Raw genomic sequence first — 13,378 nt, forward strand, 5'->3', positions numbered from 1 at the left:
TAGTGTAGTCTATAGTGTAGTCTATAGTCTAGTCTATAGTCTAGTCTATAGTCTAGTCTATAGTCTAGTCTATAGTCTAGTCTATAGTCTAGTCTATAGTCTAGTCTATAGTCTAGTCTATAGTGTAGTCTATAGTGTAGTCTATAGTCTAGTCTATAGTCTAGTCTATAGTCTAGTCTATAGTCTAGTCTATAGTCTAGTCTATAGTCTAGTCTATAGTCTAGTCTATAGTCTAGTCTGTAGTCTAGTCTATAGTCTAGTCTATAGTCTAGTCTATAGTCTAGTCTATAGTCTAGTCTATAGTCTAGTCTATAGTCTAGTCTATAGTGTAGTCTATAGTCTAGTCTATAATCTAGTCTATAGTCTAGTCTATAGTCTAGTCTATAGTGTAGTCTATAGTGTAGTCTATAGTCTAGTCTATAGTCTAGTCTATAGTCTAGTCTATAGTCTAGTCTATAGTCTAGTCTATAGTCTAGTCTATAGTCTATAGTCTAGTCTATAGTCTAGTCTATAGTCTAGTCTATAGTCTAGTCTATAGTCTAGTCTATAGTCTAGTCTATAGTCTAGTCTATAGTCTAGTCTATAGTCTAGTCTATAGTCTAGTCTATAGTCTAGTCTATAGTCTAGTCTATAGTCTAGTCTATAGTCTAGTCTATAGTCTAGTCTAGTCTATAGTCTAGTCTATAGTCTAGTCTATAGTCTAGTCTATAGTCTAGTCTATAGTCTAGTCTATAGTCTAGTCTATAGTCTAGTCTATAGTCTAGTCTATAGTCTAGTCTATAGTCTAGTCTATAGTCTAGTCTAGTCTAGTCTATAGTCTAGTCTATAGTCTAGTCTATAGTCTAGTCTATAGTCTAGTCTATAAGTCTATAGTCTAGTCTATAGTCTAGTCTATAGTCTAGTCTATAGTCTAGTCTATAGTCTAGTCTATAGTCTAGTCTATAGTCTAGTCTATAGTCTAGTCTATAGTCTAGTCTAGTCTATAGTCTAGTCTATAGTCTAGTCTATAGTCTAGTCTATAGTCTAGTCAATAGTCTAGTCTATAGTCTAGTCTATAGTCTAGTCTATAGTCTAGTCTATAGTCTAGTCTATAGTCTAGTCTATAGTCTAGTCTATAGTCTAGTCTATAGTCTAGTCTATAGTCTAGTCTATAGTCTAGTCTATAGTCTAGTCTATAGTCTAGTCTATAGTCTAGTCTATAGTCTAGTCTATAGTCTAGTCTATAGTCTAGTCTATAGTCTAGTCTATAGTCTAGTCTATAGTCTAGTCTATAGTCTAGTCTATAGTCTAGTCTATAGTCTAGTCTATAGTCTAGTCTATAGTCTAGTCTATAGTCTAGTCTATAGTCTAGTCTATAGTCTAGTCTATAGTCTAGTCTATAGTCTAGTCTATAGTCTAGTCTATAGTCTAGTCTATAGTCTACTCTATAGTCTAGTCTATGGTCTAGTCTATAGTCTAGTCTATAGTCTAGTCTATAGTCTAGTCTATAGTCTAGTCTATAGTCTAGTCTATAGTCTAGTCTATAGTCTAGTCTATAGTCTAGTCTATAGTCTAGTCTATAGTCTAGTCTATAGTCTAGTCTATAGTCTAGTCTATAGTCTAGTCTATAGTCTAGTCTATAGTCTAGTCTATAGTCTAGTCTATAGTCTAGTCTATAGTCTAGTCTATAGTCTAGTCTATAGTCTAGTCTATAGTCTAGTCTATAGTCTAGTCTATAGTCTAGTCTATAGTCTAGTCTATAGTCTAGTCTATAGTCTAGTCTATAGTCTAGTCTATAGTCTAGTCTATAGTCTAGTCTATAGTCTAGTCTATAGTCTAGTCTATAGTCTAGTCTATAGTCTAGTCTATAGTCTAGTCTATAGTCTAGTCTATAGTCTAGTCTATAGTCTAGTCTATAGTCTAGTCTATAGTCTAGTCTATAGTCTAGTCTAGTCTAGTCTATAGTCTAGTCTATGGTCTAGTCTATAGTCTAGTCTATAGTCTAGTCTATAGTCTAGTCTATAGTCTAGTCTATAGTCTAGTCTATAGTCTAGTCTATAGTCTAGTCTATAGTCTAGTCTATAGTCTAGTCTATAGTCTAGTCTATAGTCTAGTCTATAGTCTATAGTCTAGTCTATAGTCTAGTCTATAGTCTTGTCTATAGTCTAGTCTATAGTCTAGTCTATAGTTTAGTCTATAGTCTAGTCTATAGTCTAGTCTATAGTCTAGTCTATAGTCTAGTCTATAGTCTAGTCTATAGTCTAGTCTATAGTCTAGTCTATAGTCTAGTCTATAGTCTAGTCTATAGTCTAGTCTATAGTCTAGTCTATAGTCTAGTCTATAGTCTAGTCTATAGTCTAGTCTAACGTTGAACTTATTCATTCGTAAGTTTTCCATAATTGTGTTCCTTTGTTATAATTGAACCATTATAAACCAATTAGCTTATTTCGTGTTTAATTATTTTCAATAATATTTTGATAAATATCTCTTTATTATATTGACATTAAAATGAAGTAATAAATCAAGCATACACCTTTCCTTACTTATTCCTAATGACTTCACAACAGGTTATACACTAAAAAAAAAAAAAAGAAGAAGAAAGTTAAGTACGAAAGGCCTTATTTAAGCCTCTTGTAAATCAAAGTGATCTTACATTGTAGTTTGTTTTAAGCTCAAATGCATATTTGATTTGGAATAAAAATAAGATCGATTAAAGAATGTAAAGGATTGGATAAATCCCAAAATGGGATTGATTTGAGCTTGATTCGTACCAAAAATAGTTAAATTACTAAAGTTAAATTTAGTCTTACTTTCTTTTGCTTTCTAATGCCTAAATAAATTAAAGTCACATTATAAAATCTAAACAATTCCATCAAAATTCAATTATCCTTACATTTTACAATTTGTAAAACAACAGCACTTGACCTTTCTCACGTCTAAATACATAGACAACACACTTGGAAGAAAAAAACAAATAATCAGGATTATGTTGTGGAAAAAAGTACACTTGTTAATTGCTAGTTACCTAAATCACAATCACATTAATGTCTTTTTTTCAACATCATTATCTTTACATTACTGAAATGACTGTTAACCCTCATTTACGACTGAATATTTTCCCTAAAAAATCACCCAAAACCAATCAAATAACAATGTGTGTTTTCTACACCCTTCCGGAATGTAATACAATCAATCAGTGTATTTGTATGTGTCAGCAAACACGTCACGTCAGTGTACCCTTACTTAACCTAAAAAACTACCTGTCAACATGTTAATCACTTTGATTATCAATAAAACGTTTTCAATTTAGTATAAACGTTTTATTTTATAAACTTTACTTTTATTTTTTTCTTCAAGCTTTTTAAACTTATCTAATATGGGAAAAAAATCATTTATATTTCCAGGAATTCTATGAAATATTTTGTTATAATGTGGTTTTTGTTCAAATATTCAAACAATTGTTTTATTTGTTTATTAGTGTTTGTAGATTTTATATTTTATGCAAAATATTTTATGGCAAAGTGTGACCTAATTAAATTGTGAATATGTGTGTGTATAGAACTGCAAATAAATGTTTTGCATTATTTTAAATTAGTTGGAATTATTTATATGCGCAGTAGATTGATTTCTATATAAAATTTATTTTAAATTTGAGATTTTTTTTATGAAAAACTTAAATTTAAAAATATTCGAGAATATTCCATGAGTTTGATTATTTAAAAAAATTTGTTTTGAACATTCCATGAGTTCGATTTTCATAAAATCTTGTATTGGACACAGCTTTTTATTTTTTTGTTTAAATTTTTTCATGTTGCATTTGAATTCAAAGCATTTTTTTTTTAATAATCTCATATTCAAAATTCTTCGAGAATATTCCAAGAATTCGATTTAATTATTGTTTATATGTATTTGAATCCATAGTTTTTTATAAACTGCCTTTATCTTAATGCATTTGATTTGAAAAGGAGGAATATTCGCGAACAAATGAATATAATATTTGACTTGTGGTCGCTGCGAAAGTGACCAGAGCGGACTTCGTTTTTTTTTATAAATTCCAGCTCCAAATGATACTTATATTTATAGTCTGAGGAAAATACATATAGGGGCCAAATTTTATTGAAATGGAAAACTCGATAACTTTCGAATGTCGTAATTTCTTTCTTGATTTACAGTTTGAAACCAATATGTCATTAGAAATTCGACTGTTACTTCTTCTATTAGTTACTGACGGGGCATAGGACGCTATAAGATATTGGAACTAAAATTTGTAAATGTTTAGTTCTGAAACAGTGAAGATATAGTAATCTGGTCAAATGTAAACTTAAAACTATCTGAGATATCGAGAACCAAACAAAATGTGGAATTTAGTAGATGGTTTTTGGTTCTATTTGAAATATTAGATACGAGACTGCGTTCTTAATAAAGTATTGATGTGACCACCGTCTGATCTTGTTTAATTTCTATTGGTTAACTCATCAAAAAGGGGAATACATTGATCCTATTGTTTCTTTATTCGGGAACATTTTTGAACTTGAAATAGGTTTAGATAGAAGCGCGTATCTTATGGATTTGTTGAGGGTTGAACATATTTAGAGGCAAACGGCGGTTGCTTTAAATAATAATATTATAAAAAGTCAATTTCTTCAATATTTTCTATTCAGATTATTTGAAAAATACTTAAAATCTTAAGTTAGATCCATTCTCGAGAATATTCCACGAATTTGTTTTCTCACTGATACCGCTATGTTTGCAATAATGGATGAAAATGTGGCATACTTTTAGGCACTTTGAATATTAATAGAGAGGTTTTAAAATAGACGTTTATGTTAAAAAGTGAGCTTTAAGCCATATTTAGGACCAGTAGGGGGACCTGGCAAAATGTGTTGTTTTCAATATTTATTATTATGTATTGTTTTCCTAATCATGCTTTACCAATAATATCCTTAAAATCGATGCACATGCACAATCCTGTTAATCTTTAAACAAAACTGCTATAAAATATATAATAATTGTTTGGCAAATCAAATCAAACAAAATGTTGAATGTTGTATGTATTTCCTAATTCTAATTGAACCAGCAACTTGTATCAATGAATATTTATAATTGAATATTAAATTTGCTCTAATTATTCATTTGGGTGCGGCATTATAAATTCAACTCTCTATACATTTCGTTGTGTGTATTTTTGTGGGTAAAATGTTTGTGAAAACTGGGTTAATGAATTTATTACAACTAGGGATACAACTAAGATAATTAAAAAATTTTGTATTGTATTGCAAACGCCAACAACATACATACATATTTTAATTAACAGAGAGAAAGGTTATTAAAAAAAGTGAAAAGAAATTTTTAAAATATTTCTCACTTAAATTTCTAGCAAAAAATTAAATTTTTTAAAATTAAGCTAAAATTTTTAATATTATGCAAATTTTTGTCCAGAATTTTGCATAATTCTAGTTATTCAATACATTTTCTTCTGCCATTTAGTTGAGATATCAAAGGTCATGAATCCCAAATAAATCAAAAGAAAGAAAAATAATATAGAGAACAAAAAAAATATAGAAGTGAATACATCAGTTTAGTATGCCAGGATATTGAAATTAAAGGAAACTGGCTAAAAAATATAAAACAGTCACTCACAATGAAAGAGTATAGTCATGGTAAAAAGAACAATAAAGAACTGCTTACTGCATCCCTTCTCTGGTAATATTTGAGCAACAACTAAATGACAATAATTTCCATTAATCATTTGTTTAATTTAATTATTTTTTCTACAAAATTTTAAAATTTTTTGCAATAATTCAAAATTTTTATATACAAAATACTTATTCTAAGGGCAACGGGTGACAACAACAACAATAATAAACGGGATTCTCACTATTTGTTGGAAAACCAGATGTAAACACTTAAAGCGAATTTGCTGTAGACATTAGCAGCAACAGCAATAACAAGAACAACGATAGCAACAGAAATTATGCCGCTTTATTTAGGGGTTTGTTAAGGGTACAGGATAGAAAGAGACAACACATGTTGGCACTTTGATTTTATAAAGGCAATGACACATTGAACAACCACTTTTTGCACGTTAGAGTAGTTGAACAGCAAGCTCACACACAATAAGAAGTGATGACTAAAAGTCGAACAGGCGTAAGGACAGACGAAAGAACGGGTGGATGGACAGACATATGGTTAGGTCCGACCGCCTGGTAGGCAGGCAAGCAGCGTGTGAGTGAGGCAAGCAATTTAAGTCAGCACAATTCAAAATACATATGGAGTGTGAGCGCAGCGGAGATGTGTTGGGTAGAAAAGTGAATTTAATGCATAAACAGAGATGCTAATAAGAAGAAAACGTCTGTTTGTAGAAGGTGGTAGAATATTAAGCACTAGAATAGAAAAACGCTAAAATTATTTACAATATTCGTGTTTTAGAGGATTTGTGTTAGTAGAAAACTTTATCTGATATTTAACCAGAAAAACCTTTAATTCTCATCTTATGTATTGCGAAAGCTATTTGTCAAGCCAAAGGTGATCGGCCCAAAAGGAAACGTTTTTAATATTTTTATATTTAAAATTTTATTACTAAAACTTATAGCTGAACTTTTAAAGGGATCAGATAAATTTAAAAGTCATGAGCTTTAAGCATGTTTATAAGTATATTTTTTACATAATTTTCCTAAAATATTCATATTTTTCTGTAATTCCCGATGATAGTGCTTCAAAAATATTAAAAAATTCACATTGAAACTTTTTTCGCGAATATTCCAAGAATTAGTTTTGTTTACTGTATATATCACTAACATTTTACCGTTATATTTGAAAGCTTTCAATGCTTTAAAATTTTTTTTAAAATTCTCCGAATTTCAAATCATATAGAATAGACCTTTTTGTTTCGGTTTCGGTTCTAAATTAAGAAAATAATCAAATCAGTTTTAGCCAATATAAATTAGCTGTAAAATTATTCGTGATTATTCCAAGAATTTATTTTGTTTTAGCTTAATATTTCATTTTAAATATATTGAAATGTAATTGATATTTTTTGAAAGCTTTTATAACTCTTGTTTTTAATTGCAGTGTGAAATCACTTATAATACCCGGATATCGCCGGAATACTTATTAATTTTAGAGACTATAGGAAAGTTTTCAATAAAATATCGATCGCTGCCGAAGTTTTCTATAGATAAAGAAGATCTCGTTTAAGAAGTTTTCTTTAGCAAATCGATCGATAAAGAAGTTTTCTATAGAAAAGAGATCGTTGAAAAAGTTGTCTATAGATAAGAGATCAATGCAGACGTTTTGTATAGGAAAATATCGATAAAGAAGTTGTCTATAGAAAACTGATGAATAAAGAAGTTTTCTATAAGAAACTGATTTTAAACAAGTTTTCTATAGAAAACTGATGAATAAATAAGTTTTCTATAGAAATGCGATCGATACAGAACTTTTTTTTTATAGAAATGCGATCGATAAAGAAGTTTTATATAGAAAAGTGATCGATAACGAATTTTTAGTAGTGATTGATAAAGATGTTTTATATAGAAAAGTGATCGATTACTAAGATCTCTATAGAAAAGTGATCGCTATTGAAGTTTTCTATAAAAAAGTGATCGCTATTGAAGTTTTCTATAGAAAATTAAATTTTCTACAGAAAAGTGATCGCTAATGAAGTTTTCTATAGAAATTTCAAGTTTCTTATAGAAAAGTGATCGATAAAGAAGTTTTCAACGGAAAAGTGATTGATAAGAAAGGTTTATATAAAAAATTTATCGATTACTAAGATCTCTATAGAAAAGTGATCGCTATTGAAGTTTTCTATAGAAAAGTGATCGCTATTGAAGTTTTCTATAGAAATGTGATCGCTAATGAAATTTTCTATGGAAAAGTGATTGGTAAGAAAGTTTTCTATAGAAAAGTGATCGACAATGAACTTTTCTATAGTTAAGTGAGAAATAAAGAAGTTTTATATAGAAAAGTGATCGCTATTGAAGTTTTTTTTATAGAAAAGTGATTGATTTGTTAAGAAAACTGATCGATGATGATGTTTTCTGAAGAAAACTAATCGATGTCGAGGAAAAGTGATCGGTAAAGAAGTTTTCTATAGAAAAAGTATCGATTACTAAGATCTCTATAGAAAACTGATATTTAAGGAAGATTTCTATAGAAGAGCGATCTATAAAAATGTTTTCTATAGAAAAGTAATAACTAATTAATTTTTCTATTCAAAAGTGAACAATGGTGAAGTTCTAAATAGAAAACCAATCGATGATCGAATACTCAATTATGTGTATGAAGAAAATTTATCAGTAAAGAAGTGTTCAAAAGAAAACTAATCTATTAAGAATTTTTAGACATACATTTTCCAAAGAAGATTGTTTTGTTTAAAAAAAAAAACTGATCGATGATGATGTTTTCTAAAGAAAACTGACTGATGTTGACTTTTTCTATATAAAACTGATCGAAAATTTATCGATGTAAAGATTTTGTTGTTGAAGTTTTTAATAGAAAACTGATTAATGATAAACAATTGGATTTTTACTAAAAATAGGATTTTTCACTAAAAATTCGATATTTTGATAGATATTTTTAAGGAATTATGGCATTGTTTTCCTGATAAGAGTTTAAAATTAATATTTACAATTCTTAATATTAAACACATTTCGTTTTTAACAAATTCACTTCAATATTTTGAAATTTAACTTGATGTTTTTAATAATTAACCATACTAATTAGGTACACTTGTCAAAATTTTGATACTACTAGATTCTAATAACTCTAATACATATATTTTCTTAAATTTGAATTTTTAGCACCATTTTTATTTGTTTAAACAGTATACTAAATTTTATCATGTTTATAAAACATTTATTTCACACACTTTTAAGACAAAAACGCTTAATTGACAACACTAGCTGGCTGGCAGCACTTTTTATTGATTTGTTGCAAGAAGATACAACAACAATATAACACACACTCGTACAAAAATGAGAAAAACAACAACAACAATTGCTCTCATACAAAAAAAAAACCTATGAGCATATACCAAAATAAGGCACAGCCTAATTTAATATAATTTTTTCTTCTTCCACTTTTTTTTTGTAACGTTAGACTTTTCTTTTTGTAAATTTCTTTTAGCATTTTACACAATTTCTTTTAATTTAACACAAAAAAATTTAATAATTTTATTTCGTTTTATTAAACACTTGGTTTTAGTAACATATTTAAACACTAGTTTTCGTACATTTTTTAAACTCCTGTATCCATGATTCAATTTTTTGAATGCCTTTTTTTCGACTGCTGCCTCTGTCAATGAGTGTTTGTCTCAAAAACCTTTGCACTGGGGTTTTTCTTTTCTTTTTTCTTGTATTAAACTTTTTCCATGACTTTTTTCTTTCAATTACATCAATTATTCTTCAATTGTTAGATATTTATTGTTAATTTTATTTAATTAACTTAGTTTCTAGTATAATAATCTTTTACTTTTCGGTTTTTTATTGTAGACTTTTTTGCCTTTTTTTGCTGTTAGTCTGAGTCTCTCGACGTAAACTATTGAAGCGAATTTAGTATTTGTAAAATGAATTTATTTTCTTTTCGTCTCTGCTTTGTTTCTATCTTCTTCGTTCGTTTGTTGTATCTTTTTACTTGTTCGTGCGTGTTTGTATTTGTAAGTGTGCAGAGTTGCATTTTTAGGTAATTTTTTCTGTTTCGCTGCTGTTTGCGGCGAATTTATCTGTCTGTGTTGTGTTTTTTCTGTTTTTGTTTTGCTTTTGTTATTTTGTTGTCTTCTTATCGGTGTTTTATGTTTTTCTGCTTTTCATTGTTTATTGTTTCTCTTTCGTTTTTGTGAAATATTATGTATATTATTGAGAATGTAGGTAATTTGAGCAAAAAAGATTTGATGATAACAACAGTAACAAAAACGTAAACAAAATGTGTAAATACAATAATTACATGATGAAATTGTGTAAAGTGAAACACAAGAAGAACACGTGAAGCTGTGTTTAGTAAACATTAAATTCTGGGGGATTTTTTTAAATTTGAAAAATTTTAGAAGGAAATTTAATTAAATGAAGAATAAAATATGTTTTTTATTAGATTAGACTTTAGGCTAGACTATAGACTAGACTATAGACTAGACTATAGACTAGACTATAGACTAGACTATAGACTAGACTATAGACTAGACTATAGACTAGACTATAGACTAGACTATAGACTAGACTATAGACTAGACTATAGACTAGACTATAGACTAGACTATAGACTAGAATATAGAATAGACTATAGACTAGACTATAGACTAGACTATAGACTAGACTATAGACTAGACTATAGACTAGACTATAGACTAGACTATAGACTAGACTATAGACTAGACTATAGACTAGACTATAGACTAGACTAGACTATAGACTAGACTATAGACTAGACTATAGACTAGACTATAGACTAGACTATAGACTAGACTATAGACTAGACTATAGACTAGACTATAGACTAGACTATAGACTAGACTATAGACTAGACTATAGACTAGACTATAGACTAGACTATAGACTAGACTATAGTCTAGACTATAGACTAGACTATAGACTAGACTATAGACTAGACTAGACTATAGACTAGACTATAGACTAGACTATAGACTAGACTAGACTAGACTATAGACTAGACTATAGACTAGACTATAGACTAGACTATAGACTAGACTATAGACTAGACTATAGACTAGACTATAGACTAGACTATAGACTAGACTATAGACTAGACTATAGACTAGACTATAGACTAGACTATAGACTAGACTATAGACTAGACTATAGACTAGACTATAGACTAGACTATAGACTAGACTATAGACTAGACTATAGACTAGACTATAGACTAGACTATAGACTAGACTATAGACTAGACTATAGACTAGACTATAGACTAGACTATAGACTAGACTATAGACTAGACTATAGACTAGACTATAGACTAGACTATAGACTAGACTATAGACTAGACTATAGACTAGACTATAGACTAGACTATAGACTAGACTATAGACTAGACTATAGACTAGACTATAGACTAGACTATAGACTAGACTATAGACTAGACTATAGACTAGACTATAGACTAGACTATAGACTAGACTATAGACTAGACTATAGACTAGACTATAGACTAGACTATAGACTAGACTATAGACTAGACTATAGACTAGACTATAGACTAGACTATAGACTAGACTATAGACTAGACTATAGACTAGACTATAGACTAGACTATAGACTAGACTATAGACTAGACTATAGACTAGACTATAGACTAGACTATAGACTAGACTATAGACTAGACTATAGACTAGACTATAGACTAGACTATAGACTAGACTATAGACTAGACTATAGACTAGACTATAGACTAGACTATAGACTAGACGATAGTACTAGACTATAGACTAGAACTATAGACTAGACTATAGACTAGAAACTGACTAGAACTAGACTAAGACTAGACTATAGACTAGACTATATGACTAGACTATAGAACTAAGATCTATCAGACTAGACTATAGATAGACTATAGACTAGACTATAGACTAGACTAATGACTAGACTATAGACTAGACTATAGACTAGACTATGACTAGACTATAGACTAGACTATAGACTAGACTATAGACTGACTTAGACTAGACTATAGACTAGACTATAGACTAGACTATAGAACTAGACTATAGACTAGACTACTAGACTAGACCTATATAACTAGACTATAGACTAGACTATAGACTAGACGAGACTATAGACTAGACTCTAACTAGACTATAGACTAACTATACGACTAGACTATAGACCCTAGACTAAGACTAGACTATAGACTAGACTATAGACTAGACCTATAGACGAAGACTATAGACTAGACTATAGACTAGACTATAGACTAGACTATAGACTAGACTATAGACTAGACTATAGACTAGACTATAGACTAGACTATAGACTAGACTAGACTATAGACTAGACTATAGACTAGACTATAGACTAGACTATAGACTAGACTATAGACTAGACTATAGACTAGACTATAGACTAGACTATAGACTAGACTATAGACTAGACTATAGACTAGACTATAGACTAGACTATAGACTAGACTATAGACTAGACTATAGACTAGACTATAGACTAGACTATAGACTAGACTATAGACTAGACTATAGACTAGACTATAGACTAGACTATAGACTAGACTATAGACTAGACTATAGTCTAGACTATAGACTAGACTATAGACTAGACTATAGACTAGACTATAGACTAGATAGACTAGACTATAGACTAGACTATAGACTAGACTATAGACTAGACTATAGACTAGACTATAGACTAGACTATAGACTAGACTATAGACTAGACTATAGACTAGACTATAGACTAGACTATAGACTAGACTATAGACTACTAGACTATAGACTAGACTATAGACTAGACTATAGACTAGACTATATAAATAAAATTTTAAATAAATAATTGGTATTTAGTTGAAAATTTATTTTTTAGTGTAAAATATAAATTTTAGTGAAATATCAAAATTCTAGTAAAAAGTATAGATTTCAGTAGAAAATAGAATTTTTAGTTAAACCTTCAAATGTTTGAGAAAACCTTAATTTCAGTGAAAAATCTACTTTTTAGGAAAATAAGATTTTGAGTGAAATCAGATTTTTAGTGAAAAAATATTTTTTTTTGCCGAAAATATACTTTTTATGGAAAATTTTATTTTGCTTATTTTTTGTGGTGAAAAATCTTATTTTTAATGAAAAGTATTTTTTTATTTTTCTACTTTTCTGCGAAAAAAAAAATGTATCTTTTTTTTTGAAATAGTAGATTTATTAATATGTTTTCTTTCATTCTAATTACAAACCTTTCAGTTATAAACTAGCTACGAGTAATGAAGATGATATATAGTAAACATTGCAAATTAAGTTATTGTTATGACAAGATGTTTCCTGATCTAAGGTTCAAACGTTTTATCAGCTAATTCAGTTTTAAAAACCAAATTCCTAATAAAATTAAAACATTTCTTTACACTCATACTAATAATTTTGTTGTCTTACAACCTTTTCTAACAAATAACACATTTTTGTTGTTATTAATATTTCTAAGGATAAAAACGTGTTGTAAATGTGTAAATATGGCATCATACATCGTATGTATATAAAAATATTTTTCATCAAAATTTTTTTTATAGAAAATACTAAAATTGAAATCCCTATACAGCCATACAAGTCATATTTTTGATAATAAGAAAAAATGTAGAAAAAAAAACATTCTCCAAAATTATATGACAAAAATACGTAGAAAAGAAAAAAAAAATAAAGTAAATACCTATGTATCGGGTTGCAGTAGAGCAA

At 29.0% G+C, this 13,378-nt stretch overlaps 2 protein-coding genes across 4 annotated transcripts in view; one reads left to right on the top strand and one right to left on the bottom strand.

Annotated features, from left to right (window-relative positions):
- The window catches only part of LOC119600284 (uncharacterized protein C2orf42 homolog), a 168,668-nt gene that overhangs the window by 77,927 nt on the left and 77,363 nt on the right, over nt 1–13,378 (top strand). The gene's annotated exons all lie outside the window — the stretch shown is intronic.
- Nucleotides 1–13,378, bottom strand: part of LOC119600283 (tyrosine-protein phosphatase 99A) — a 150,948-nt gene that overhangs the window by 66,575 nt on the left and 70,995 nt on the right. For 2 of the 3 annotated variants that reach the window (XM_037950431.1, XM_037950430.1), the window contains exon 1: nt 9,215–9,537. The exons of the other annotated variant lie outside the window; for it this stretch is intronic. The gene's annotated coding sequence lies outside the window, so the exon portion shown is untranslated. Of the gene's footprint in view, nt 1–9,214; nt 9,538–13,378 lie in introns of those variants that run through there. 3 annotated transcript variants of the gene reach the window in all.

The sequence above is a fragment of the Lucilia sericata genome, unplaced genomic scaffold (assembly GCF_015586225.1).
Source record: "Lucilia sericata isolate MDLA Ls3-8-SP2 unplaced genomic scaffold, ASM1558622v1 Contig000109F_arrow, whole genome shotgun sequence".
In the NCBI taxonomy this organism is placed as follows: domain Eukaryota; kingdom Metazoa; phylum Arthropoda; class Insecta; order Diptera; family Calliphoridae; genus Lucilia; species Lucilia sericata.